Raw genomic sequence first — 25058 nt, 5'->3', positions numbered from 1 at the left:
ATAAATAAATAAATAAATATACAAAAGTCCTTTCATTCATACACTGTCTTATCAGATCTTCATAACTGCCAAGTGATCTAGTGAGAACTATATATGATGTTCCTATGGCACAGAAAGAAAACTGAGGTGCAAAGAAGCTAGCAACTTCAGAGGTCCTCCGAAGCAGGAGACATCCCTGGATGCCTGGGTGGCAGAGTCAGTTAATTGCCTGCCTTTGGTTCAGGTCATATAATCCCAGGGTCCAGGAATATAGTCCCGCCTTGGGCTCCTTGCTCAGCAGGAAGCCTGCTTTTTCCTTCTGCTTGCCGGTACCCCTTCTTGGGCTCACGTGCGCACGCTCTCTCTCTGACTTTCTCTCTCTCTCTCTCTCTGACAAATAAATAAATAAATAATCTTAAAAAAAGAAAAAAAATCAGGAAACATCCCTCTTATAACAGGATTCTCCCAGAGATACACAAAACCCCTTCTCAAAGGCCCTTCTTCTCTCCCCTACCAAAGCTGTTACTATGCTTATTATATTCATGCCTTTAGATATAAACATAATTTGAATATAAGCAGGAAGATTAAGTAATTGGATGCTTTTCAAATGTTGTGTCAGAATTCTCACACCATTATATAACAAGCAGAAATATTTAATTTTTTTAGAAAGGACAAAACCTAAGATGGGCCCAACTGTAAGGAAACTGAACATTTCAACCACTGCCTAGGGTCCTGACCATGGCCCTCTTTTTTTATTACTTCAATCTGCAAGCAAGGAACAAGCTACAAAACTGCTTATACACTTGGACTCAGTAACTTCAACATGAAGATTACTAACCCAGGATAAAAATAAGTCATTTGTTAAAATAAAAAAAAATAAAAAAATAAAAAACCCACAATAACTCTTTAGATAAAACTCTGGAGAAACTAGACATAGTTCATAGTTCATATGTTTAAAAACAAGAAAGTAAGGATGCCTGGATGGCTCAGTTGGTTAGATGACTGCCTTCGGGTCAGGTTATGATCTCAGAGTCCTGAGATTGAGTCTCAAATCGGGCTCCCTACTTAGCAGGGAGCTTGCTTCTTCCTCTTCCACTCTCCCTGCTTGACCTCTCTCTCTCTCTCTGTCAAATAAATAAATAAGGGGCGCCTGGGTGGCTCAGTGGGTTAAAGCCTCTGCTTTCGGCTCAGGTCATGATCCCAGGGTCCTGGGATAGAGCCCCGCATCGGGCTCCCTGACCCACAGAGGAGCCTGCTTTCCTTCCTCTCTCTCTCTGCCTGCCTCTCTGCCTACTTGTGATCTTTGTCTGTCAAATAAATTTAAAAAATAAATAAATAAATAAATAAATAAAATCAATCTTAAAAAAAAAAAAAGAGAGAGATAGAGAGAATATTGGGGCACCTAGGGGCTCAGTTGGTTAAGCCTCTGACTTGGTTTGGGCTCAGGTCATGATCTCAGGGTCATGAAATCAAGTCTCCTTGGCATTTTCCTCCCTCTTTCTCCCTACCCCCCTCCCACTTCTGCTCTCTCTCAAACAAAAAACAAACAAAAACCAAGAGAATATTTAAATAAAACCTAATGTAGTGGGTTCCCTAAGCTCCATTAGGGAAAGGAATGACGATGCTCAAAAGATGCATAATAAATGAAGGAAAAAATAAAATGGCAAGGATGTGAACTAACTTTACAAAAGAACAGATAGAAAATATCCTTGAGCACACTAATAATACCTACGTAAAAAACATTTATAATGATAATTATAATAGCTAACTCTACACATATTAAGTCATGTAATCCTTATAGCAACTACAGAAGTAGCTATCATTATTAATTCTCACTGTAAAAATGAGGAACAGAGGAACAAAGGAATGCTAGGGATATCCTAGAACACCCATATATTAAGAGGCTGTGTCATGATTGAGCCATAAGCCTTATGGCTCCAGATTCTCAACCACTACCTCTTATTTGTTTATGAGCTACATCTTCGGTTTCTGTTTCTTAACTTATCAAATGAGAATTAATAATGGCACCTATTGGGGGCGACTGGGGGTGGCTCAGTGGGTTAAAGCCTCTGCTTTCAGCTCAGGTCATGGTCCCCGGGTCCTGGGATCAAGCCCCGCATAGGCCTCTCTGCTCGGCGGGGAGCCTGCTTCCCTTCCTCTCTCTCTGCCTGCCTCTCTGCCTACTTGTGATCTCTGCCTGTCAAGTAAGTAAATAAAATCTTTAAAAAATAATGAATAAATAAATAAATAACGGCACCTATGCTGGATGCTTTAAGGATTAGGTGAGAAAGATGTGCAAAGTCCCTATTTGTAGGAACACAAAGTAGGTACTCAAAAAAATGGCAGCAGCATTTCCCGAATTCATAATACACTTACAGTTTATTACAGTCCTTGTCAGGACTCTGGGTTTTATTTTGGGAGAGGTGAAAGAGTACTGTAGCCATGGTAACTGGAGGTCCTGCCCTCAGAAACCCCATTGTGCTCAAGGAGAAGGAACTGAGGGCTCAAAGTAATAAAGAATTCAAGTGATAGATGGGTATAGAACAAGACCTTTTAACGAGTCAGCTGAGACAGAATCAGGGGAAAATAAACCCAGGGACACTCAAGCGAAGAATGTCAATCACCAGAAACTATGGCACAAGCTTTGTGACAACCTAACAGTGCTTACCACCAGGCTTGCGTTCAACCTCCATTTAATGGTGGTAGTGCCTCTGAAACTTAATGTAACCGCTTTTCAATGGAGGGACACTTCAAGCAAAACGCCAGCTTCGATCTTTATGTCTCCTTCATTCGATAATTTTTTTTTTTTAAGATTTCATTTATTTGAGCAGGGCTGGGGGTGGGGAGAGAAACAGAAGGAGAGGGGAAAAGCAGATTCCATGCTGAGTGCAGAGCCGGACACAGGGCTCCATCCTATCACCCTGAGATCACAACCTGAGCCAACCCACCTACCGACCCAGGTGTCCCTCAGAAAGTATTTCTTGAAAGCGATATGCCCGAGTGCTGCAGAGAGATACTGAGAGGACATGACTACCACAACCCTGTTCTCCAGCAAGGAAGGCAGGCAATAAACAAAATACAAAGAAGATAAGCTCCGGCAGGATAAGCACCCTGAGGGAAAACCCAACAAAATAATGTGAACCAGTGACTTAGGAGGACCACTTTAGATAAGGTTCTTACAAAAGGACTCTCCTGAGCTGAGATCTGACAGAGATCTAAATGACCAGGAGACAACCATTTAAGTTAAGATCTAGGGGGAAAATTCTAGGCAAAGGCAAAGTCAGGCAAGATGCCTCAGGTGGGAATGAAGTTCCCTTTCCCTCACAGCCCGGTGCAGAGGAGGTAGTAACTTGCCTGCCACCCACAGTGTGGTCCCATAAAAGCATAAACAGTAACAGCAGGTCCAGTGACACCTTACTCTCACAGGAGGAAGTTTCCAAGGGGACTCTCTGCCAAAGTTCTGTCTTAGAGGACGGTCAGAAATGCTTAGGGATGGGAGCATAGTCGGATTTTAGACTCAGATTCTCACCAATCCTGGCTCCACTAATTGTCTGGCAGAGTTAAGATGAGAAAAATCACTGAGCCTCTCTCTGTCCATCAACCCCTACCTCCTGGGGTTGTTATGAGGAATAAGTAAGCTAATAGATGCCCAATACTCAGCACAATAAAGACCAAATATTCAGTACTGAAGATAAAATGGTTGTGTAACAGTAGTAGTAGCAGCAGAAAGGACATCAGACACAAAGGACTACATTCTAGTCAATATTATCATGAAATATTAACAGATAGTATCAATATACTAAAAAACATAAGAAACATGTCTCTAGTCCCAGGGAGATGAAAAATTGGTTCAAGTGGGAGCAAGGGCCCCTCCACCAATACCCTGGTTTCCTCAAGGACACATAAGGAAGACTGAATCTAATGCAAAGACCAGTTCCATTTCTCAGGCTCCTCGTAGGTCACCCTGTGAGAGCTGAATTAACCTCTTTTATTTGAAGGGATTAGGAAGTAAGCAAAGGAGAGGGAGTGAGATTAGGAAAGGAGAAAGGTGGGGCACCGGGATGGCTCAGTCGGCCTTTGGCTTGGGTCATGATCCCAGGATCCTGGGATAGAGCCCCACAATGGGCTACCTGCTCAGCAGAAAGCCTGCTTGGGAGCTCACTTCTCCCTCTCACCCTGCTTGTGTTCCCTCTCTCACTCTCTCTCTCTGCCAAATAAATAAATAAATAAATATCTTTAACTTAAAAAAAAGGGAAAAAAAGGAAAGGAGAAAGGAAAGAAAAAAATAGACCAAAAATTCCCTTACCCTCTTTATGGATACTTGAAATGCTTTCCCCAAGAGCCAAGCTTTTCCTTCCACAATTAAAATTCAGACAGAGAGCAAACAGAGATAGAGTTTACTTATTCCAAATTACTGAGAATGAGTTGGTCAAACCGGTGCTCTTCCCAGAAGCAGTGGAAAAGGCCTATTATACCGGTTGGGCTCCAGAATGTATTTGTTTTATGACCTTTGGCACCTTACTCAACTTCACTGAGCTAATCATCCGACCCTCACAAGTTCCTTTTCTCCTCATCAGAGTCTAAGGCCCAAGACCGACCAATGTGCCAAGCTAGAAATACAGATATCACCTTTGCCTCCCCCTCATACTCACCACTTTGTAACACCTTCTCCCACTTCAGGCCCCCATCAGATCCAATCCAATTACTACAACAGCTTTCAGTGGAGCTCAAAGCCCCCTAGCCACACCCTCCCAGATCCAAATCAATACTGTCTCATAAACTCACATCTTCTGACTGCCTGTTTTACTACAGATACTATTCTAAATGCTTTATATAAGTACCATCTCATTTAGTGTCTACCTTATATATCTGTAGTGATGATGATGATGATTCTCATTTTAGTTTTTTTAAGATTTTATCAGAGAGAGAAAAGAGAGCACACAAGCAGGAGGAGGGCCAGGCAGAGGGAGAAGTAGACTCCCCACTCTAAAATAAATTTCTGGGGGCTCCTGGGTGACTCAGTCTTTAAGTGGCTGCCTTGGCTCAGGTCACGATCGTAAGGTCCTGGGACCCAAATAGAGCTTCCTGCTCTGCTTCTCAACCTCTCCCTTTGCCTACTGCTTCCCCTGCTTATGCTCGCTCTCTGTCAAATAAATAAATAAAATCTTTAAATAAAATAAAATCAATCTATCAGTTTAGGTCATATGTCAATTATGTCTCAATTAAAAAAAAAAAAAAACGCATCTCAGTAGTTCCCCCATGGAACAAGTTCAAGCTATTCAGTATACCATTAAGGCTGAGTGAAGTTAGCCATTGTGACCAAAGCAACCTAGAAATCTCTAAAGATGGGTGCTTACGAGGAGAGTAGAAAAGCTTAGCAGAGGGGGCAGTGACACACAGCATTAGGGGCCAGAACTCTGGAGTGAGACAGGCTGGGTTTGAATTCCAGCTCCAGTATTTTCTAGATAACCTTGTGCAAGTCATTTTCTCCATGAGCCTCAGGCTCCTCACCTGTAAAACAGGAATAGTACCAGTACCAACTTCATACCTTCATACAGGTATTGTGAAGAGAGAAATTACTTGGGCTCTCAGAGTATTATTGCTCTTACAGCCACACACACAGCCAGATTCTTTACAGTTCCAACCTCCCAGACCTTTGCTCGAACAAGCTGTTTTCTCTGCCCAGTCTACCTCCCTGAAGGGCTGGCTGGGCCAGCATCCCACTACAATATTCCCCCATGGCAGTCTGGCCTGTTCTCCAGGCCACAGCACTCAGCACTTGATCCTGAAACTGCCTGTCTCTGAGTGATCTCTCGTAAGTCCTCAACTCCCTCATAGGCAGCCCCAGCGTTTAACAAGCAGTGTGCCCTTACATGGTGGTCAGGTGCTTCTTAAATGTCAACCTCCTCACTGGCAGAATAAAAACAAGGAAAAAGACAAGTATCACTCCCCTAGAAGGAAGTAGAGACTCAAGAGGACATCATGTGGAGGCTCTTTGAAAGTGCTACCCACGGGTAAATGAAGGAACCCTTATTACTCCTCAGGGGTATGGGAGGAAGGCAAGGCACAGGGAATGAGGCACCTGAAGACAGACCACAATTTTGCTTCTGGCGCCTAAGAAAAGCTGTATTCGTTTTTCAGTCAGGGGGAGGCTCCGGTCTATAAATGTTGGTAGATGTGGAATGGGTTTGTGTGATTTCCTTCCAGAGGAGGGAGCCTTTCATTTTTTTTTAAGATTTAGTTATGTATTTGAGAGAGAGAGAGAGGAGAGTGCCCACATGCAGGCACTCCCAAGTAGGGGGAGGGACAGAGGCAGAGGACTCTCAGGCAGGCTCCCCAGAAAGGACGAGCACCCTTCCCTCAGGGCTCTATCTCACAACCCGTGAGATCATGACCTGCACCAAGAACTTAACGGACTGATCCACCCAGGCGCTCAAGGAAGTCTTTTTTTAAACATACCTAAACTGTCCTTATAGGACTCCTTACTTGAGGTATCATTGTTTTACAAAATAAAACAATTTGAATATGGAGTCATTACTCCACGGGCCTCCAAAGACATTTACCTGAATTACAATGGTTTCACTGCTTATGGGGTTTTAAAGACAAATAAAATATTTAATAGTTAACTAATTCATTACCTTATTCTTTAAATATTAACTTTTATTCCTGGCCTTTATTATTAATACCAGGAAATGGCTTACATTTACTTCACCACAGGCTAAATCCCTGACAAATACCATATTCCCAGCATCGCAGAGTTGGCAGTATTATCCCATTTTGCTGAGAGAAAGGAGGCTTAGAGCAACTAAATTGTCCATGGTCACCTGATTAGGTGGAAGAGCTGGGATCTGGGAAGCAGAACCTCCTCGGAGACCCACTACACTCACACTACTTTTAAAAATAGGGCCTTTGGGGTGCCTGAGTGAGTTGGTTAAGCAACTGCCTTCCGGCTCAGGTCATGAACCCGGAGTCCATGAATCAAGTCCCGTATCGGGCTCCCAGCTCCATGGGAGTCTGCTTCTCCCTCTGACCTTCTCCTCTCTCACGCAATCTCTCACTATCTCACTCTCAAATAAATAAATAAAAATCTTTTAAAAAATAAAAATTAAAATAGGGCCTTTGGAAATATAAATAAATAAATGAAGCCTTTGGGATATCTGCACACTGATATTAAGGGATTACTATTTAAATTCTGTGTAAAAATGAAAAAAAAAGTGTCTTTTCCTTCTCTACTGATAGTTACAGATAAAATACAAACTAACAAATAACATGAAGGGATTTTTAAAACAATCTGTGAGGAATAAAACAGAACAGTAATATACACTCAACTCTTCACAGTTTACCAAGTTTTGATAACCTTGTACATTAGGTTTTCTGACTCCCATTTTAAAGATTAAGAAATGGGGTGCCTGGGTGGCTCAGTAGGTTAACCGTCTGCCTTCACCTCAAGTCATGATCCCAGAGTCCTGGGATCAAGCCTTACACTGGGCTCCTTGTTCACTGGGGAGCCTGTTTCTTCCTCTCCTCTGCCTGCTGCTCCCCCTGCTTCTACTCTCTCTCTTTCTGTCAAATGAATAAATAAAATCTTAAAGAAAAAAATAAATAAATAATAAAGATTAAGAAATAGGGTACCTGGGTGCCTCAGTCTGTTAAGTGTCTGCCTTCCACTCAGATCATGATCCTGTGGTCCTGCGATAGAGCCCCGTGTTGGGCTCCCTGCTCAGTGGGGAGTCTGCCTCTCCCTTTCCCTCTGCCCATAACCCCCAACTTGCGCGCACTCTCCCTCTCTCAAATAAATACAATCTTTTTTAAAAATTAAAATAAAGAATTAAAAAAATAAAATCCTAAGATTATGTTTCTGACATGGAATAAGCTCTCATCAGATCAAACCATCATTTTTTTTTTTTTAACGTAAACTCTACGCCCAATGTAGGGATTGAACTCACAATCCTGAGATCAAGAGTCACATGTTCTACAGACTGAACCAGCCAGGAGCACCCAAATCATCTTAAATCCTTCCCCACACTTCTCTCCCTCCTTCAACAAAGTCAATGGATCCAGACACCACCTCCCTTTCATACAAAGTGCCCTACTTATGCTTGGTGACTCACACCAGGCTCCTAAAATTTTATGGGATTTCTGCAAGCTCATTACTTCCATTATTTGGTCAAAGAAAGCAAAGAACAGTTGGATACCTAGTCCAAGATCTAGCAAAGTTGTCCCAGCATTACAAATCAGGGTTTCAATGTTCAATAGGTTACCCTAAGTAAAGGTTAGCCAGTCTACAACCCATAAGAGGCAATTGCTAAGAGAGATTAATAAGATAGGTACATCCTGCCTTTCTCTGAGCTTACAATCTAACCTAGGAGGCTCTAAGTAAGCACACATTTTGGCCTAAAGAATGTTTATCATGAAAAATGTAATCCTCCCCCTAGTAGCTCCTATAGAGACGGGTGAGGAAGGGAGGTTAGAGAGTTATATACCACCCTGAGCCTTGATTTCCAGCAGTGTCAGCAACTGCCTTTAGGAATAATCAGGTGTTCTCAAAGAACAGTTTCACTCACTGATGAAGTTATTTGAAATCTAGATTTCTTATCACTGTCCTTGGCAATTTCTCGTCTGGAGCTTTATGAGCATATTGTTAGGGAAAAAAGCACTTGGAAGTCATTTTTAAATAATGTTTGCACTCAGGATACACTTTCAAATTTCAGATAGGGAGTTTGAGCACCTTTAAAATCCTGGGAGAAGTACCAAGTGGCTGATCCCCCACAGATATGGAAGACCTTTGGAAGAGGACTAAAAGCATTACATCTCACTTTCCCCAAACTCCAGCCAAAAGCAAACTACCTGCTTCACTTTTAAATTTCATTCTGCCCATGCTGCTAATTCAAAGCCAAAAAGAAAGCTGGGGTGGGAGGTGCCTGGGTGGCTCAGTCAGTTAAGTGTCTCCCTTTGGCTCAGGTCATGATCGTAGGGTAATGAGAGGCAGAGAGCCTGCTTCTCCCTCTCCTTCTGCACCTCCCCCTACTTGTGCTCTCTCTAGAGTTCTTTCTCTCTCTCATAAATAAAAATCTGTAAGGAAGCAAGCAAGCAAGCTGGGGTGGGGAGGAGAAAACACTTTTTAAGTATATATCAGAGGGGTGCCTGGGTGGCTCAGTCATTAGGCCTCTGCCTTCAGCTCAGGTTATGATCCCAGGGTCCCAGGATAGAGCCCAGTACTGAGCTCCTTCCTCGGCAGGAAGCCTGCTTCTCCTTCTCCCACTCTCCCTGCTTGTGTTCCCTCTCTTACTATGTGTCTCTCTGCCGGATAAATAAATAAATATCAGAGGAGAGAACTTACCAAAATACTTGTATATAAACTACAAGAGTCCCTCCTAGTGATTCAGGAAGCACCTAACACTGAAGGAACACTTAGTAACAGTGAGAAGTTGAGGCAATTTTGAATGAAATCAAGCATGAAACTGGCAGAGGACATGGAGGCAGAAGCATGCTGAAGCTGGGTGTGAGGACAAGCTGCCTGCCTAAGCTAGAAAAGAGGCAGTGACAGGAGTGACTCGGACAAGGGAATGATTGGCAGCCTGCCCAACAGAGCACGTGAAGGAAATCAGATCTGCTAACAACAAGCTCCCACAGACACTGGGTTTCTGAGCAAGATACTGACAAAGACTCAGAGCAGGGTAGACCTTGGAGATAATCAGTACCTCATTTTACAACTGGGGAAAATGGGGCCCAGTAGCATTAAGTGACTTGCCTGAGGTCTCACAGTGAGTGGAAGAGCTGGGACTAGGGCCAAATCTAGATCAAATCCGTTACTGAAGAGGATCTGACATTCATGTGAGGGATGAGGGGGGAGGGGGGAGGCACGGGACACAAAACAGTCTAGTCATTCAGGTTTGTCCTGATTTGGACCCAGAACAGGATCATGCTGGAAAAAAGGCCATAATGATGACAGCCAGGGAAATAGGTGCAGATGACTTAAGACATTTAGGGAGGAAAAATCCACTGAGACTGACTGCCATAAAAAAAATACCATCTTCCCACCACCATTCGCCTCTGTGAAGCTCTGCAGCTTCTATTCAAGGTCCAGACATCGGCCTTTCCCAGACCCATTTCCAAGGACTCTTTAGAAATTCCAACACATATGACCACATATGACCCCGCTAACTTGGGGTATCTCATACTACCTACCCATGGTAGGATGACAAGTGAGGACCTAGAGAGACATGATGGCTAACTACTGTATCAGCCCTGCAGTATTCACTAGAAGACTCAGTGGCTCAGTCGGTTGAGCATCCAACCCTGGATTTCGGTTGAGGTCATGATATTGGGGCCATGGGATGGAGCCTCACATCTGACTCCCCATTCAGCAGGAAGTCTGTCTCCCTTTCTTTCCCGCCACCTCGTGTGCCCTCGTTCCCAAATCCCCCCAGAAGTAAGTAAATAAATCTAAAAAAAGAAGAAGAAGAAGAAGAAGAGGCGCACCTGAGTGGCTCAGTCAGTGAAACACCTCCCTTTGGCTCAAGTCATGATCCCAGCGTCCTGGGATCCAAACCTGGTTGGGTCCCCTGCTCAGCAGGGAGTCTGCTTCTCTATCCCCCTGCTCTTGTGCATGCACAAACTCTCTCTCACTCTCAAAAAGGTAAATATTCTTTAAAAATTTTTTAATTTAAAAAAATTTTACTGTCAAATAAATAAAAAATATCTTTAAAAAAATTTTTTTAATTACGGGGCGCCTGGGTGGCTCAGTGGGTTGAAGCCTCTGCCTTCAGCTCAGGTCATGATCCCAGGGTCCTGGGATCGAGCCCCGCATCGGGCTGTCCGCTCCGCGGATAGCCTGCTTCCTCCTCTCTCTCTTTCTACCTGCCTCTCTGCCTACTTGTGATCTCGGTCTGTCAAATAAATAAATAAAATCTTAAAAAAAAAAAATTTTTTTTTAATTAAAAAGAAAGAAGAACAAGACTCTATATCAAGAATTACACGGAGGGGTGCCTGGGTGGCTGAGTGGGTTAAGCCTCTGCCTTCAGCTCGGGTCATGATCTCAGGGTCCCTGGGAGATCAGAGCCCTGCATCGGGCTCTCTGCTCAGCAGGGAGCCTGTTTCCCCCTCTCTCTCTGCCTGCCTCTTTGCCTACTTGTGATCTCTATCTGTCAAATAAGTAAAAATAAAATCTTTTAAAAAGTTTTTTTTTTAAAGAATTACGTTCAGAGACACGTGGGTGGCTCAGTGGGTTAAGAATCTGCCTTCTGCTCAGGTCGTGATCACAGGATCCTGGGACTTAGCCCATGCATAGGGAATCCCTGTTCAGCAGGGTGTCTGCCTCTCCCTCCCTCTCTCATAAAAAGAAATAAAATCGGGGCACCTGGGTGGCTCAGCTGGTTAAGCAACTGCCTTTTGCTCAGGTCACGATCCTGGAATCAAGTCCACATCAGCCTCCCTCCTTGGCAGGGAGTCTGCTTCTCCCTCTGACCTCTCACCTCTCATGCTCTCTCTCTCTCTCAAATAAATAAAATCTTTAAAAATCAATTAATTAAATCGTTCTAAAAATTGTGTCCATGGGGTGCCTGGGTGGCTCAGGTCATGATCCGGGGCCTGGGATCAAGCCCTGCCTTGGGCTCTCTGCTTAGCAGGAGGCCTGCTTCTCCCCTCCCACTCCCCCTGCTTGTATTCTCTCTCTCACTGTGTCTCTCTCTGTCAAATAAATAAATAAAATCTTTAAAAAAAAAAAAAAAATTATGTTCACAACTGCAAAAACTGGCTGGCTCAGTCAGTAGAGCACGTGACTCTTGATTCTGGGGTCATTGAGTTTGAGCCCCATGTTGGGTATAAATAAGAATTATGTTCAAAATTAAGCAAAAAATATTTAAGCATTTGAATTTAACAAAATACTCAGAAATTCAAACTCCTTAAGAAATTTTAGCCATGGGCACCTGGGTGGCTCAGTGGGTTAAAGCCTCTGCCTTCACCTCAGGTCATGGTCCCAGGGTCCTGGGATCTAGGCCCCCATTGGGCTCTCTGCTCAGCAGGGAGCCTGCTTCCTCCTCTTTCTCTGCCTGCTTCTCTGCCTACTTGTGATCTCTTTCTCTGTCAAATAAATAAATAAAATCTTAAAAAAAAAAAAAAGAAAGAAAGAAAGAAATTTTAGCCTTTCAGGGCATGTGGGTGGCTCAGTCAGTTAAGAGTCTGCCTTGGCTCAGGTCATGAAATCGGGGTCCTGGGATCAAGACCCGTGTTGGGCTCCCTGCTTAGCGGGAAGTCGGCTTCTACCTCTCCTTCTGCTGTTCCCCGACTTGTGCTCTTTCTCCCTCTCTCAAAATATAATAAATCATCTCGAAAATAAACAAATTCTTTAAAAAAAAGTAAAGAAGGAAAGAAATTTTAGCCATGGTTTCAAAAGCTAAATGCCGGGGCACCTGAGTGGCTCAGTGGGTTAAGACTCTGACTTAGGCTCGGGTCATGATCTCGGGGTCCTGGGATCAAGCTCCACATGGGGCTCTCTGCTCAGTGGGGAGCCTGCTCCCCCCCCCCCCCGCTCACCGCCCCACCTGCCTCTCTGCCTACTTGTGATCTCTTTCTCTGTCAAATAAATAAATAAAATCTTTTTTAAAATAAATAAATAAATAAAAGCTAAATGCCAGGGCACCTGGGTGGCTCAGTGGGTTAAATAAAGCCTCTGCCTTTGGCTCAGGTCATGATCTCGGGTCCTGGGATCCAGCCCCACACTGGGCTCTCTGATCAGTGGGGAGCCTGCTTCCCTTCCGCTCTCTCTCTGCCTGCCTCTCTGCCTGCCTGTGATCTCTCTCTGTTATATAAATAAATAAAAATCTTTAAAAAAATAAAATAAAAGTTTCTTAAAAATAAATAAATAAATAATAAAAGCTAAATGCTAGGGGCTCCTGAGTGGATCATTTGGTTAAGCCGCTGCCTTCAGCTCGGGTCATGATCTAGGGATCTGGGTTCGAGCCCCACATTGGGCCTGCTTCTCCCTCTCCCTCTGCTCCTTCCCCTGCTTATGTTCTCTCTCTCTGTCAAATAAGTAAAATCTTAAAAGAAAACAAAAAAAAAGCTAAATGCTAGACTAACTGTAATTATGTATAACAAATAGTCCTCAGAAAGGGACCATGGCCTTGTACAAACTTCAGGGGACATGCCTGGATAAAGAGAAAGTGGAAAGAGCGCCTGGGTGGCTCAGTTGTTAGGCGTTTGCCTTTGGCTCAGGTCATGATCCTGAGGTCCTGGGATTGAGCCCCAAATCGGGCTCCCTGCTCAGCGGGAGGCCTGCTTCCCTCTCTCCCCTCCCCCACTGCTTGTGTCCCCACTCTCCCTGCTTCTCTCTCTGTGAAACAAATAAAATCTCAAAAAAAAAAAAAAAAAAAAAAAGAGAGAGAGAGATTAGTGGGCACCTGGGTGGCTCAGTGGGTTAAAGCCTCCTCCTTCAGCTCAGGTCATGATCCCAGGGCCTGCTTCCCTTCCTCTCTCTCTGCCTGCCTCTCTGCCTACTTGTGATCTCTGTCAAATAAATAAATAAAATTTTAAAATAAATTTTAAAAAAAGATTAAGTGGAAAATAATACCTCAGCATAAGGCTAACCATCACCTTCCTATATCCACAGAAATATCCTTGGCTTTGTGTACAAAATTTTGTTATTCAAAGTGTAGTTCAATAATATTGGTATCACCTGGGAATCAGAAAGCAGATACTGAGGCCGCACCCTAAAACTACTAGATCATAATTAGCATGTTAGCAAGACCCTCCCCCCAGAGGCAATTTATATGCACATTCAAGTTTGAGAAGCACCAACAGAGAATACTTTAAGGGTGCACTGTATGTAGCAATACCAAACAGGCATATAAAGAGATGATGTACCTTCTCAGTTTCTGTAGATCATATTTTATTAGGTACTGATCAGAGAGACCTCCAGCGTTTTTTAATCAATTTGGTATTTACTAACAACTACATGATCTAAATGTGGTATCCATTTCACTTCCTGAAATAACACACCTTAGCTCTAGGGCTTTGAAACACATAAAATATAAAACAGCTTAGTTGTTCTGAAAATATAATAATGGTTAATTTTATGCAACTTCCAACACTGAGTTCAGAGCACTTCTCCACAAGCCCCATTAATTCCTACAGGTTCCTGGGAGTATCATTAAACCCCCCAGCATCCCTAAGAAGCAGGTGCTTGGCAAACATCCAACCTCCAAATGAGATGCAGAAGGATGTAGTCCTGAAAATGCAGTACTTTTCTGCCTCATCCTGCCAGTGTAGCTTCTCAGGCCCAAACTCTCTCCCCCACCGAGGCCTCACACAGCTGCACACTCAAGTACTTCCCAAAAGGGAGAAAGGTCAGAGGTATCATTATCCCATAAGCACTTGGGATTCCAGCTGTGGAGAAATTAATCCGGTTAGGGGTTCAGGCAGAGAAGCCCTGAGTAAGATCTGGAAAGGCAGAGAGAAATACAAAAAAAAGAACCTACTGAGAGGCTTTTAAAAGACAAGAAGTCCCAGATATTTGGAGACTTTCAGGTGGGGAATGGGAGCAAGGCTTGGCAGGCATGTGAGAAAATGATGGGGAGAGATAAGTATCCATCCCCCACCTGCACCTCAGGGACAAGAACAAAAAGAGTGACAAAGAGATTCCTCCAAATGACCTCTTTTCTTGATAAAAGGAAAGAAGAAAGCCAATGTAGGGAGGAAGCTTATGAGTTGGAAGCAAGACTGGAAGAATTCCTTCAGAATTTTTTCCCAATATAGGGGGGGGAAGCAAAGGAGAAAACAGTACACATCTAATCGGAATCTTATAGGAAGCAAACCACCTGGAGGATTAAGAGCCCTGTGAATAACCAAAGAAATGCAAGGGGATTCCTTTCCAGTTTAAATTCAGTGCTAGAGAGTCAGGCAGTCCTGGACTTGAGGCCACCTCCAGCTCAAGGAATAAGTAGAAAAGGAAAAATCTCTACAGACACCAGTAAGCAGAGCACTGTCCAAAGGGAGTTAGAAACCAGAAAAATGGATAGGGCGGGGTGCCTGGGTGGCTCAGTGGGTTAAAGCCTCTGCCTTCCGCTCAGGTCATGATCCCAGGGTCCTGGGATAGAGCCCCACATCGGGTTCTCTGCTCAGCAGGGAGCCTGCTTCCCCCTCTCTCTCTGCCTCCTTCTCTGCCTCCTTCTCTCTGTCTGTCAAATAAATAAATAAATAATTTTTTTTTTTTTAATGGATAGGGCAAACTAAGATATAACAGTTTCTGTTAGTAGAAAGCAGAAAGATAAAAGATAAAGTAGACATAGAAAGACAACAAGGAGGAACCCTTTTGGAGGGGGAATCTTTTCCTTGGGGGAGGGGAATTCAGGAGGTGTGACTATAGGAAGTGTGCTCAGAAAAAAGGCCGCAGAAGCAGAGAAAGTGCTGTGCTGAAGAAAGATATGCATTCACCAGAGGAAGGAAGAGGAAATGGGTGCCCTGACCAAGCAGGGAGAGCACCTAAAAGGGAAATGGGGTTCCAAAGAGGAAAGGAAACTGCAGAATGAAAATATCTTGGATAGAAAAGCTAAAAAGGATAGGAGGCATGCTCAAGAACCAAGGATCATGGCCTCAGAATGAGAGGAGAGGACTTAGAAAAAAATGTGTCCTCCGGATTTAAGAAGTATCAGGAAGGTGGCTGCACCCAAAGGCATGGATTTGGTATATTTTGGAGACACAGGAAATAAATACACTCTCAGATATTAAAATGAGTCTCCCCAGGAAACAAAATAGTTCAATTTGAGGAACTCATGAAAATGGGTGCAACCCCAAGAATACAGTGACCGAAAAAAGCAGTGAATTCCTTTATTTGTGCAACCACAAATATCTATCTTTAAACTTCAGGATTTGGACCGCATTTTCAGTAGACTCTGGAAATGAGGCACACCCCCAGATTTCAAGGGCTGGGGAAACGAAATAGCCCATAAATTTAAGAAATTTTGTAAACCATGTTGCAAGATCTAGGGCCTGGAGAATAGGATTCTTCTGGGATTTGTGGGTATAGAAGCACCCACAAAACTTTGGTTACTGGACCCCAGATTTGAGAGTCAATAATGAGGCCAACCCCAAAATTTGAAAGGAGTGCGTGTTCAGACTGGCGGCTAGGTAAAGGGAGTGTCCTCCCAGTTTGGGGGGTGCCTGAGAAATGGGGTACAACCTCAGTTTGAGGGGCTTTGGAAATTACGATAAAACCCCAGGACTGGAGTTTAAGAAAGGGATGCACCACATTCTCTAAACTATGGAGAGAAAGGGGACACTCCCATAATCAGGGGCTTGAGAAAGGGGTGTGCTCCCCAGAATAGGCTAAAAGAGTCAATAAAAGAAAACGCGTTCCCAAAGCACAAGGTAACAGCAGCGGCTGGTGGTGGAGCTCCCCGGGCCAACACAGCTCAGCCTCTAGCCCTAGCGCTTACCCCCCACCCCCAACACGGCCCGCTCCGCGCCCCGAACCCGCACCCCGCGGCCCAACCCCCTCGGGCGGCGCTGATTGGCCGCGGCCGCCGTCATTCCCTCGGGCAGCCCTGAGGATTGGGCGCCGCTCGCACGCCCGCCACGCTCTCAGCAGCGGTCCCCGGGCCTCCCTCCGGGCTGGGCGAGCGGGGCCGGGCGGGGAGCGAGGCCGGGCAGGAGACCGGAGCAGCGGTGGCGGCCGTCACCGCTCCCGCTAGCACAGCGCGCGCACGGCGCAGACCAGGCCCAACCCGGCTCCGGCCAGCCGGCTTCTCCTCGCCGCGCCTCGCCGCGAGCTCACCTCACAGCCCCGCTCCGGCTGCGCCGCTCCAGGACCAACCGACAGAAGGACTCTGCGTGCTGCGCACCACGTGACCCGCGGGACGCGCCCAGCGTATCCCCCGCCCCCCACACACACGCACCATCGCCACCACTGAGTGACGCAGCGCCCCGGCTGCCCCGCCCTCGGCCCCGCCCCGCCTGATCCCCGTGGAGACGGCTCCCGCGGGCCACGCCCACTACCCTGACGCGCGGGAACCAGGCCGGCGCCCTGATCCAGAGCACGAAGTCCCCACTCACCCAGAACCACCGAGGTAACACGAAGCCTGGGACTGGGCACTAACCGTCACCTGCCAATTTTGACTCCTAAGTACATCTCGAAGCCTCCCACTTTTCTCCATCCCACTGCCGACACTCCAGTCTAGGCCACTCTCTCTTAGATGCTGGTGATGCCCTCCCGTTACCCTTTTCCCCTTCTGATCCATTCTTCACACACCAACAATAGAACCTTTTCAAAACTCAAGTATAAGCACAGCCAAACCCTGCTCAAAACCCATTGCCCACTGTTCTTCAGGTTGAAAGTTTCATCTTCACTGTAGCCTATCAACCAGGCTCTTCAAAGTCTGAACCTAACCTGATTTTCTCACATTCTCACATATCCTGCTTTCCCATGTTCTCGAACTCTTTCAAGTGCTCAAACCAGGTTCCTTGCCGCCTCGGGGTCTTTGCACTAATACCTCCTCCACTTTGCCTCATTAACTCCTAGGAAAGGATGCCAACTGCTAAGTGTGGAGAGGAGCTCTATTTTGCCTCTGGGGACCAAGGTGGGAGTTGCAGCCACACCAAAAGGGTTTGAAATGTTTTCCCAATGGGACTTGGGAAGTCCCAAGGAGAAAGGCTGAACGTGTGTTATTTATGAGGGCCATAAAGACTTTAATTTACATTGAAATGACAAAGCAGCCAGATTGCACTTCTTTTTTGTTGTGTTTTTTTTTTTAAGATTTTATTTATTTATTTGACAAACAGAGATCACAAGTAGGCAGAGGCAGGCAGAGAGAGAGAGAGAGGAGGAAGCAGGCTCCCCCACGGAGCAGAGAGCCCTATGCAGTGCTCAATCCCAGGACCCTGGGATCAGGACCTGAGCCGAAGGCAGAGGCTTTAACCCACTGAGCCACCCAGGTGCCCCCAGATTGCACTGCTTAAAATATAAATCCAATCATGTCACTGCCCTGCTTAAAACAGCCAATCTATTCACCTGCATCTTTCTGCATTGCTCATCCTCTGGCCATGCTGACTTTCTGTCAGTTTCTATGGTTCTTTCTAAATTCTTCCCAGCTGCTGGATCATTGAATAAGCCGTTGCTTTTTCCAAAGCTGACTCTTCATCATGCAGGTCTGTTTGTCATCTCCTCAGTGAGACTCTCTTTAGCTACATTATCTAAAAGTCCTTCACTGGATCAGATGCCTGCCCCATGACAATTACTCTCTACCTAATTACTGTTCATTTTCAACAAAGCACTAACACAGTTTTAATTATTTCATTTGTTTATTCTCTTATTTGTATTTGTCTATTTCCTAAATTAGAGTTAGGAACTATCTTCTACAACTGAATTGTCAAATTTGACAAATAATAGATGTTCAATGTATATCTGTCGAAGGAATGAAAGGAAAGAAAATGATATTGAAAAAAAAAATTAGTAGATTCTTTTTTTTTTATTTTTTAGGAGTTGTTTTTTTTTTTTCTTTTTAGGTTTTATTTATTTATTTGAGAGAGAGTGAGAGAACACAAGCCAGAGGGAGAGGGAGAGTGAGAAGCAGGCTCCCTGCTGATTAGGGAGGATTAGGGAGCCCAACTCAGGACTCAATCCCAGGACCCTGGGATCATTGTCTGAACTGAAGGCAGACGTTTAAACAACTGAGCCACCCAGGCACCCCTAGTAGATTCTTCTCTATGTCCCACACCCATAGGAGACATGTTTTTCAAATGAGGCTTGAAGAGGCCATTAACTCAGGGCAGAGGAAGAGGTTCTGGGAAATTAGGAACAAAGGCTTCAGCTGTGTTCACTTCAGCAGCACATATACAGAAATTATAACAATACAGAGATTAGCATGGCCCCTGTCCGAGGAAAACATGCAAATTAGTGAAATATTCCATATGTGTAACAAAACAAAAAAACACCCTTTAGGAATTTGAGGACCAGAACCACCTGCATAAACTCAACGAAGTGCTCCAATGCAATAATGAAAGACCTTCCCAGGATCCTCTTGGGTTATGTTTCTTAACATGAAATTGTTCAAATGTTAGTAGCTGGGGTGCCTGGACAACTCAGTTGGTTAAGCATCTGCTTTGGTTCAAGTCATGATCTCAGGGTCCTGGGATCCCCACATCAGGCTCTCGGCTCAGTAGGGAGTCTGCTTCTCCCTCTCATTCTCCCTCTATGCTCTCTCTCAAATAAATAAATGGAATCTTAAAAAAAAAAAAAATGTTGGGGCACCTAGGTGGCTCAGTGGGTTAAGCCTCTGCCTTCAGCTCAGGTCACGATCTCAGGGTCCTGGGATCAAGCCCCGCATTGAGCTCTCTACTCAGCAGGGAGCCTGCTTAGCCCCTCTCTCTCTGCCTCCTTGTGATCTCTCTGTCAAATAAATAAATAAAATATTTTTTTAAAAATGTTAATGACTGTTGTAGCATATAGAGGACTTGTTCTCCCACAACCATAATAATGCCAAGAATCCCACACTCAATAGCCCCACATAAATACAACATGTTTCTTCACTTTTTCAGTCTGCATGTATTGAAACCCAGGCGTGAGCTGGGCACCAAAGATATGGGCAAAATGAGATGTGAGCCCTGCTCTCAAGGATCGCACAGCCTGGTAAAGAAATCTTTGCAATTTGGAAGTTTAAGTTCTTTTTGTCCGTTTCGAGTACAGGCATGGACACTGTTGCCAATACAAAGAGAAATATATTACAAATATATTAGGGGCCTAGAGCATGGACCTGAGGGCAAGCTTGCAAAAAAAAAAAAAAAAAAAAAAAAACAACTCAGAAAAGCAGCTTCACCAAGAAGCAGCTGCTGCTGCCAACAGCACCACACACCACAGCTGGAGTTCAATCCTAACATCCTTTTGTCTTTGAGTCACTCACTTAAGAGGCAAAATTCTTGGCCCAGAGCCACTGTTGATTGGTCAACCTCAGGTCACATGGATCAATCCTGGCTGCCAGGCAAAGAAGAGGAGCAATTTGTCCCTAAGGCTATTCCCCTGAATTGGGAAAGCGAGGAGAGCTGGTGCTGGCCAGGCAAAAATAACTTGATACAGATATGAAAAAAGTATCTTGGGAATTAAGCTCTTTCTGATTCCTGCAGAAATCTGATTTGCCAGCTTCTTCTAAACTGGTCCTTCACTGGCTGCAAGTCACAGAACTCCAGTTTGCAAAATTCTGATCTAAAACGCCAGTCTTACCCCTGCCTCCTTAGCAGCATCCATCTTTAGACCATAAGATCCTCCCCAGCATCTCACTAGTAGTTGGTCTCACCTTCCCAATTATGTCTTAGGTAGAGCCTTTCTTTGTACGAGATAGGTATTCAACAAATAGTTGCAATTAATGAATGAGTGAGATAATAAATGTAAAGCAGCCTCAGTTCCAGAGTAGAATATCTCCTGATTATCCAACCAATTCAGAACTCTGGTCCCAGCCTATAAAATGACAGTTCCACAGGGAAACCCTGCATGCACAGAAGGTTTATAGTAGAACGAGAAGAAAGCAGTACCTGCATGGAAAGTACTTTCACTCCCTAAACATCACTTTTCTCCTTAAACTGTCACATTTTAAGTTAAATAGCATATGAGAAGATTTATAATAAACTGCAAAGTTCTGTATAAATGATTTTGTGATTACTTTCTTACTAGATTTGTCTTCATCTAGAGTATTTAAAATGTCCCTGGCTAAAGGAGAACTAAAAGCCTAACATGAGATAAGATATTCAATTACTGATCTTCCTCAGCTTCTAGCCAGCAAACATTTACACTCTGTCCTTATGCAACCCCAGGGTATTTACAATGAGTCTGTCTAGGGAAAAGGGGAAAACTAAAATAGAAAAGCAAGCCCTTCAGCTGTGACTCACACTCAGACCCTATATACTCAGAGTATCACCAATTTGAGGCTGTCAGTCTTCAAAGTAGGAACTGGGGTATGACATCTGCAGCACTCTGCTGAGTGTGAGAACTCAGGAAGCCGGAAACCACAGTCAAAACAGCATCTGAGAGGTCCAAGAACCTTCACAAGGCGCTGGGGGCCCAAGGGAAGCAAGTTGAGTCTTGGGCTTGGCCTGATGTCTTCCAGTCTGGACCTGATGGAAGTTTCTTGAGTTCCCCAAGCCCTGTGCTCTCCAAGTGAGGGGGAGGAGAATTAAATAGGAATTCTAATATATTTCCAGCATTCCACAAGATTATAAGAGGGAGAGAAGAGGAAAAGGAGAGGAGAACATTTTTTATTCTTGTCCTAGATACTAAAAAGAATAATAAGGTGCACCTGGGTGGCTGAGTTGGTTAAGCGTCCAACTCTTAAATTCAGCAAAGGTCTTGATCTCAGGGTTGTGGGTTCAAGCCCTGTGCTGGGCTCTATACTGGGCATGGAGCCTACTTAAAAAAAGAAAAAGAAAGAGGGGCGCCTGGGTGGCTCAGTGGGTTAAAGCCTCTGCCTTCAGCCCAGGTCAGGATCCCAGAGTCTGGGATCCAGCCCCTCATTGGGCTCTCTGCTCAGCGGGGAGCCTGCTTTCCTCCTCTCTCTCTGCCTGCCTCTCTGCCTGCTTGTGATCTCTGTCTGCCATATAAATAAAGAAAATCTTAAAAAAAAAAAAAAAGAAAGAAAGAAAAAGAAAAAGAAAGAAAAGAAAATATCTTAAAAAAGTAATAAAATCCACTTGGACCACTTCAAGGAACCAAGTCCTATTCTACTTTGTCCTTTGAGAGGCCCAGTCCCTAGCACTGTTCTCTATAATTTAAACACTTAATACATATTTCGTGTAGGTTGAAATGCATGCCAATCCAGAGATAAAGAGAAAGGAAGAAGGAGTTTAGCCCAAGAGACTAAAGGAATGGAGGTTAAAGAAGTTAATTAAATGAACAAACAGTCTCTAAACCTGCTGGTACTTCACTCCTCAAATGTCTTATAATTTAATTTTATATAGTTAATGCTGGGACTCCTGGGTGGTTCAGTGGTTAAAGCCTCTGCCTTCGGCTCAGGTCATACATAATCCCAGGGTCCTGGGCTCGAGCCCTCCATCAGGCACTCTGCTCAGCAGGGAGCCTGCTTCCTCATCTCTCTCTGCCTGCCTCTCTGCCTACTTGTGATCTCTGTCTGTCAAATAAATAAACAAAATCTTAAAAAATATATATATATATAGTTGGGGCACCTGGGTGGCTCAGTGGGTTAAGCCTCTGCCTTCAGCTCAGATCATGATCTCAGGGTCCTGTGATCGACCCCCTCATCGGGCGCTCTGCTTAGCAGGGAGCCTGCTCCCCCGCCCCAGCCCCACCCTCTGCCTGCCTCTCTGCCTCCTTGTGATCTCTGTCTGTCAAATAAATAAATAAAATCTTTAAATATATATATATAATTAATGCTATGCCATATGGTTCAAATCCCAGAAACTATATAAAAGGTATGCAATGCAAAGTCTCCCTCAAATTCTTGTCCCTCATTGGTCCTGTTTCCACTGGTTAACTACCACTCTTACTTTCTTAAGAATCTTCTCAAGATTTCTCCATACGTATATAAGCAAATTCAAATATAAGTTCAAAAAAATATATATAAGCTCAAATATATTCTGACTCTTTTAGACAAAAGGAAGCATTTAAATTTTTGTAAGTTTTTTTTTTTAATTTTTTAAGTAACTTCTACACCCAGTGTGGCAGAGCTCAAACTCACAAACCTGAGACCAAGTATCATATGCTCTGAGTGAGCCAGCCAGGTGCCCCCAAAAGGAAGCATTTATATAGTTGTCCTCCACCTTACTTTTTTCACCAAACAACATATTTAGACACCCTAGAATACATTTTGTACAATGGCAGAAAAATAACTTCCTCATTATCTTGTTTTATATTCTTGCTCCACAATGTTTCTTGTGTGGATATACTATAATCTGCTTAATCAGTTCCTTATGGAAGGACATTTAGGTTGTTTCCAATCTTTTGCAAGTTAAAAACAATGTTCCATTTACAAATAGTAAAGCACATGTGTGCAGACAGAACTATAGTCTAAATTCTCAGAAAAGGGGGCATCTGGGTGGCTCAGTTGTTAAGCATCTGCCTTCAGCTCAGGTCATGATCCCAGGGTCGTGGGATGGAGCCCTGAATCGGGTTCCCTACTCTGCGGGAAGCCTGCTTCTCCCTCTCCCACTCCCCCTGCTTGTGTTCCTCTCTCTCTGTCTGTCTCTGTCAAATAAATAATTAAAATCTTAAAAAAAAAAAAAATCAGGGCACCTGGGTGGTTCAGTGGGTTAAAGCCTCTGCCTTCAGCTCAGGTCATGATCTCCGGGTCCTGGGATCGACCCCCGCATCTGGCTCTCTGCTCAGCAGAAGAATAAATAAAATATAATAAAATAAAAATAAAAAATAAAATAAAATTTTCAAAAAAAAAATAAATGCAGACTCTCAAAAAAAATTAATAAATAAATTCTCAGAAATGGAAGCTCTGAGCCACAGAAGAACATGCAATGTTAGAGATTGCAATTTGCCTTCAATGGATTCCCCAGGGATATAACTCTACAGCTGCAAAATATGTCACAAGTAATCTGCTACTTGTAGTAATTAAAATTCAGCAATTTATTTATAGTTTAAGAAATAGAAGCAGTTTCAAAATTATTCCCAATTTGTTATTCTTTTTTTTTTAAGATTTTATTTATTTGACACAGAGAGAGGTCACAAGTAGGCAGAGAGGCAGGCAGAGAGAGAGTCTCCCTGTTGAGCAGAGAGCCCGATGTGGGGTTCGATCCCAAGACCCTGAGATCATGACCTGAGCCGAAGGCAGACTCTTAACCCACTGAGCCACCCAGATGCCTCCCCCATTATGTTATTCTTATTTACTTTCATTCCTGATAAGAAAAGAAATGAGTAATGTTGCAGTTTCTAGCAAAAAATGTGTATAACCCACTGTACAACTGTGTATATCACACATGTCAATGTCACCCTGTGTGTCTTTAAAAGAGATATTGGAGGGACGCCTGGGTGGCTCAGTCGGTTAAGCTGCTGCCTTTGGCTCGGGTCATGATCCCGGGATCCTGGGGTCGAGTCCCATGTGGGGTTCCTTGCTCAGCAGGGAGCCTGCTTCTCTCTCTGCCTCTGCCTGCTTATGCTTTCTCTCTCTCTCTCTCTCTCTGACAAATAAATAAATACATAAAATCTTTAAAAAAAAATAAAAAATAAAAGAGATATTGGAAATTATCTTGATGATCTTAATGTAGAGGAAATCTCCTTAAGCATGAAAGGACAAGTTATTAAGGAAAATATTATAAATTCAACAACATTAAAAAATTCTATTCTAGGCGCACCTGGGTGGCTCAGTGGGTTAAAGCCTCTGCCTTCGGCTCAGATCATAATCCCAGGTTTGTGGGATCGAGCCCCGCATCAGGCTCACTGCTCAGCAGATAGCCTGCTTCCTCCTCTCTCTCTGCCTGCCTCTCTGCCTACTTGTGATCTCTGTCAAATAAAGAAATAAAATCTTTTTTAAAAAATTCTATTCGGGGGGCGCCTGGGTGGCTCAATGGGTTAAGCCGCTGCCTTCGGCTCAGGTCATGATCTCAGGGTCCTGGATTCGAGTCCCGCATCGGGCTCTCTGCTCAGCAGGAAGCCTGCTTCCCTCTCTCTCTCTGCCTGCCTCTCCATCTACTTGTGATTTCTCTCTGTCAAATAAATAAATAAAATCTTTAAAAAAAAAAAATTCTATTCGGGGTGCCTGGGTGGCTCAGTGGGTTAAGCCGCTGCCTTCGGCTCGGGTCATGATCTCAGAGTCCTGGGATCGAGTCCCGCATCGGGCTCTCTGCTCGGCAGGGAACCTGCTTCCTCCTCTCGCTCTCTCTTTCTCTGCCTGCCTCTCTGCCTACTTGTGATCTCTGTCTGTCAAATAAAATAAATAAAATCTTTAAAAAAAATTCTATTCTATCAGGGTGGGGCTAAAAAAATTCTATCCACAAATGTACATATATATAAACAGTTGGTTTGCAGTATGTGGGGAAATGAGAGTGAGAGTGGAGGTTAAGGAAGTGTAACTCAAAGAGGGGCCGTTCACTTGGTTTCCAATGTTCATAAACAATTTTTCAATAAGGAGAAAGAAGGG

At 44.1% G+C, this 25058-nt stretch overlaps 1 protein-coding gene across 4 annotated transcripts in view; it reads right to left on the bottom strand.

Annotated features, from left to right (window-relative positions):
* Positions 1 to 16883, bottom strand: part of PHF20 (PHD finger protein 20) — a 145697-nt gene extending 128814 nt beyond the window's left edge. For 2 of the 4 annotated variants that reach the window (XM_082746229.1, XM_082746228.1), the window contains exon 1: positions 16751 to 16875. The gene's annotated coding sequence lies outside the window, so the exon portion shown is untranslated. Of the gene's footprint in view, positions 1 to 16750 lie in introns of all 4 variants that reach the window. The other 2 variants (XM_082746227.1, XM_082746226.1) reach the window with 2 other exon arrangements.
* Between the last annotated feature and the right edge of the window lie 8175 nt (positions 16884 to 25058).

The sequence above is a fragment of the Mustela nivalis genome, assembly GCF_964662115.1.
Source record: "Mustela nivalis genome assembly, chromosome: 8".
Lineage (NCBI taxonomy): Eukaryota > Metazoa > Chordata > Mammalia > Carnivora > Mustelidae > Mustela > Mustela nivalis.
Note: the sequence above shows the minus strand (reverse complement) of the source record. Positions and strands in the feature narration are given on the sequence as shown.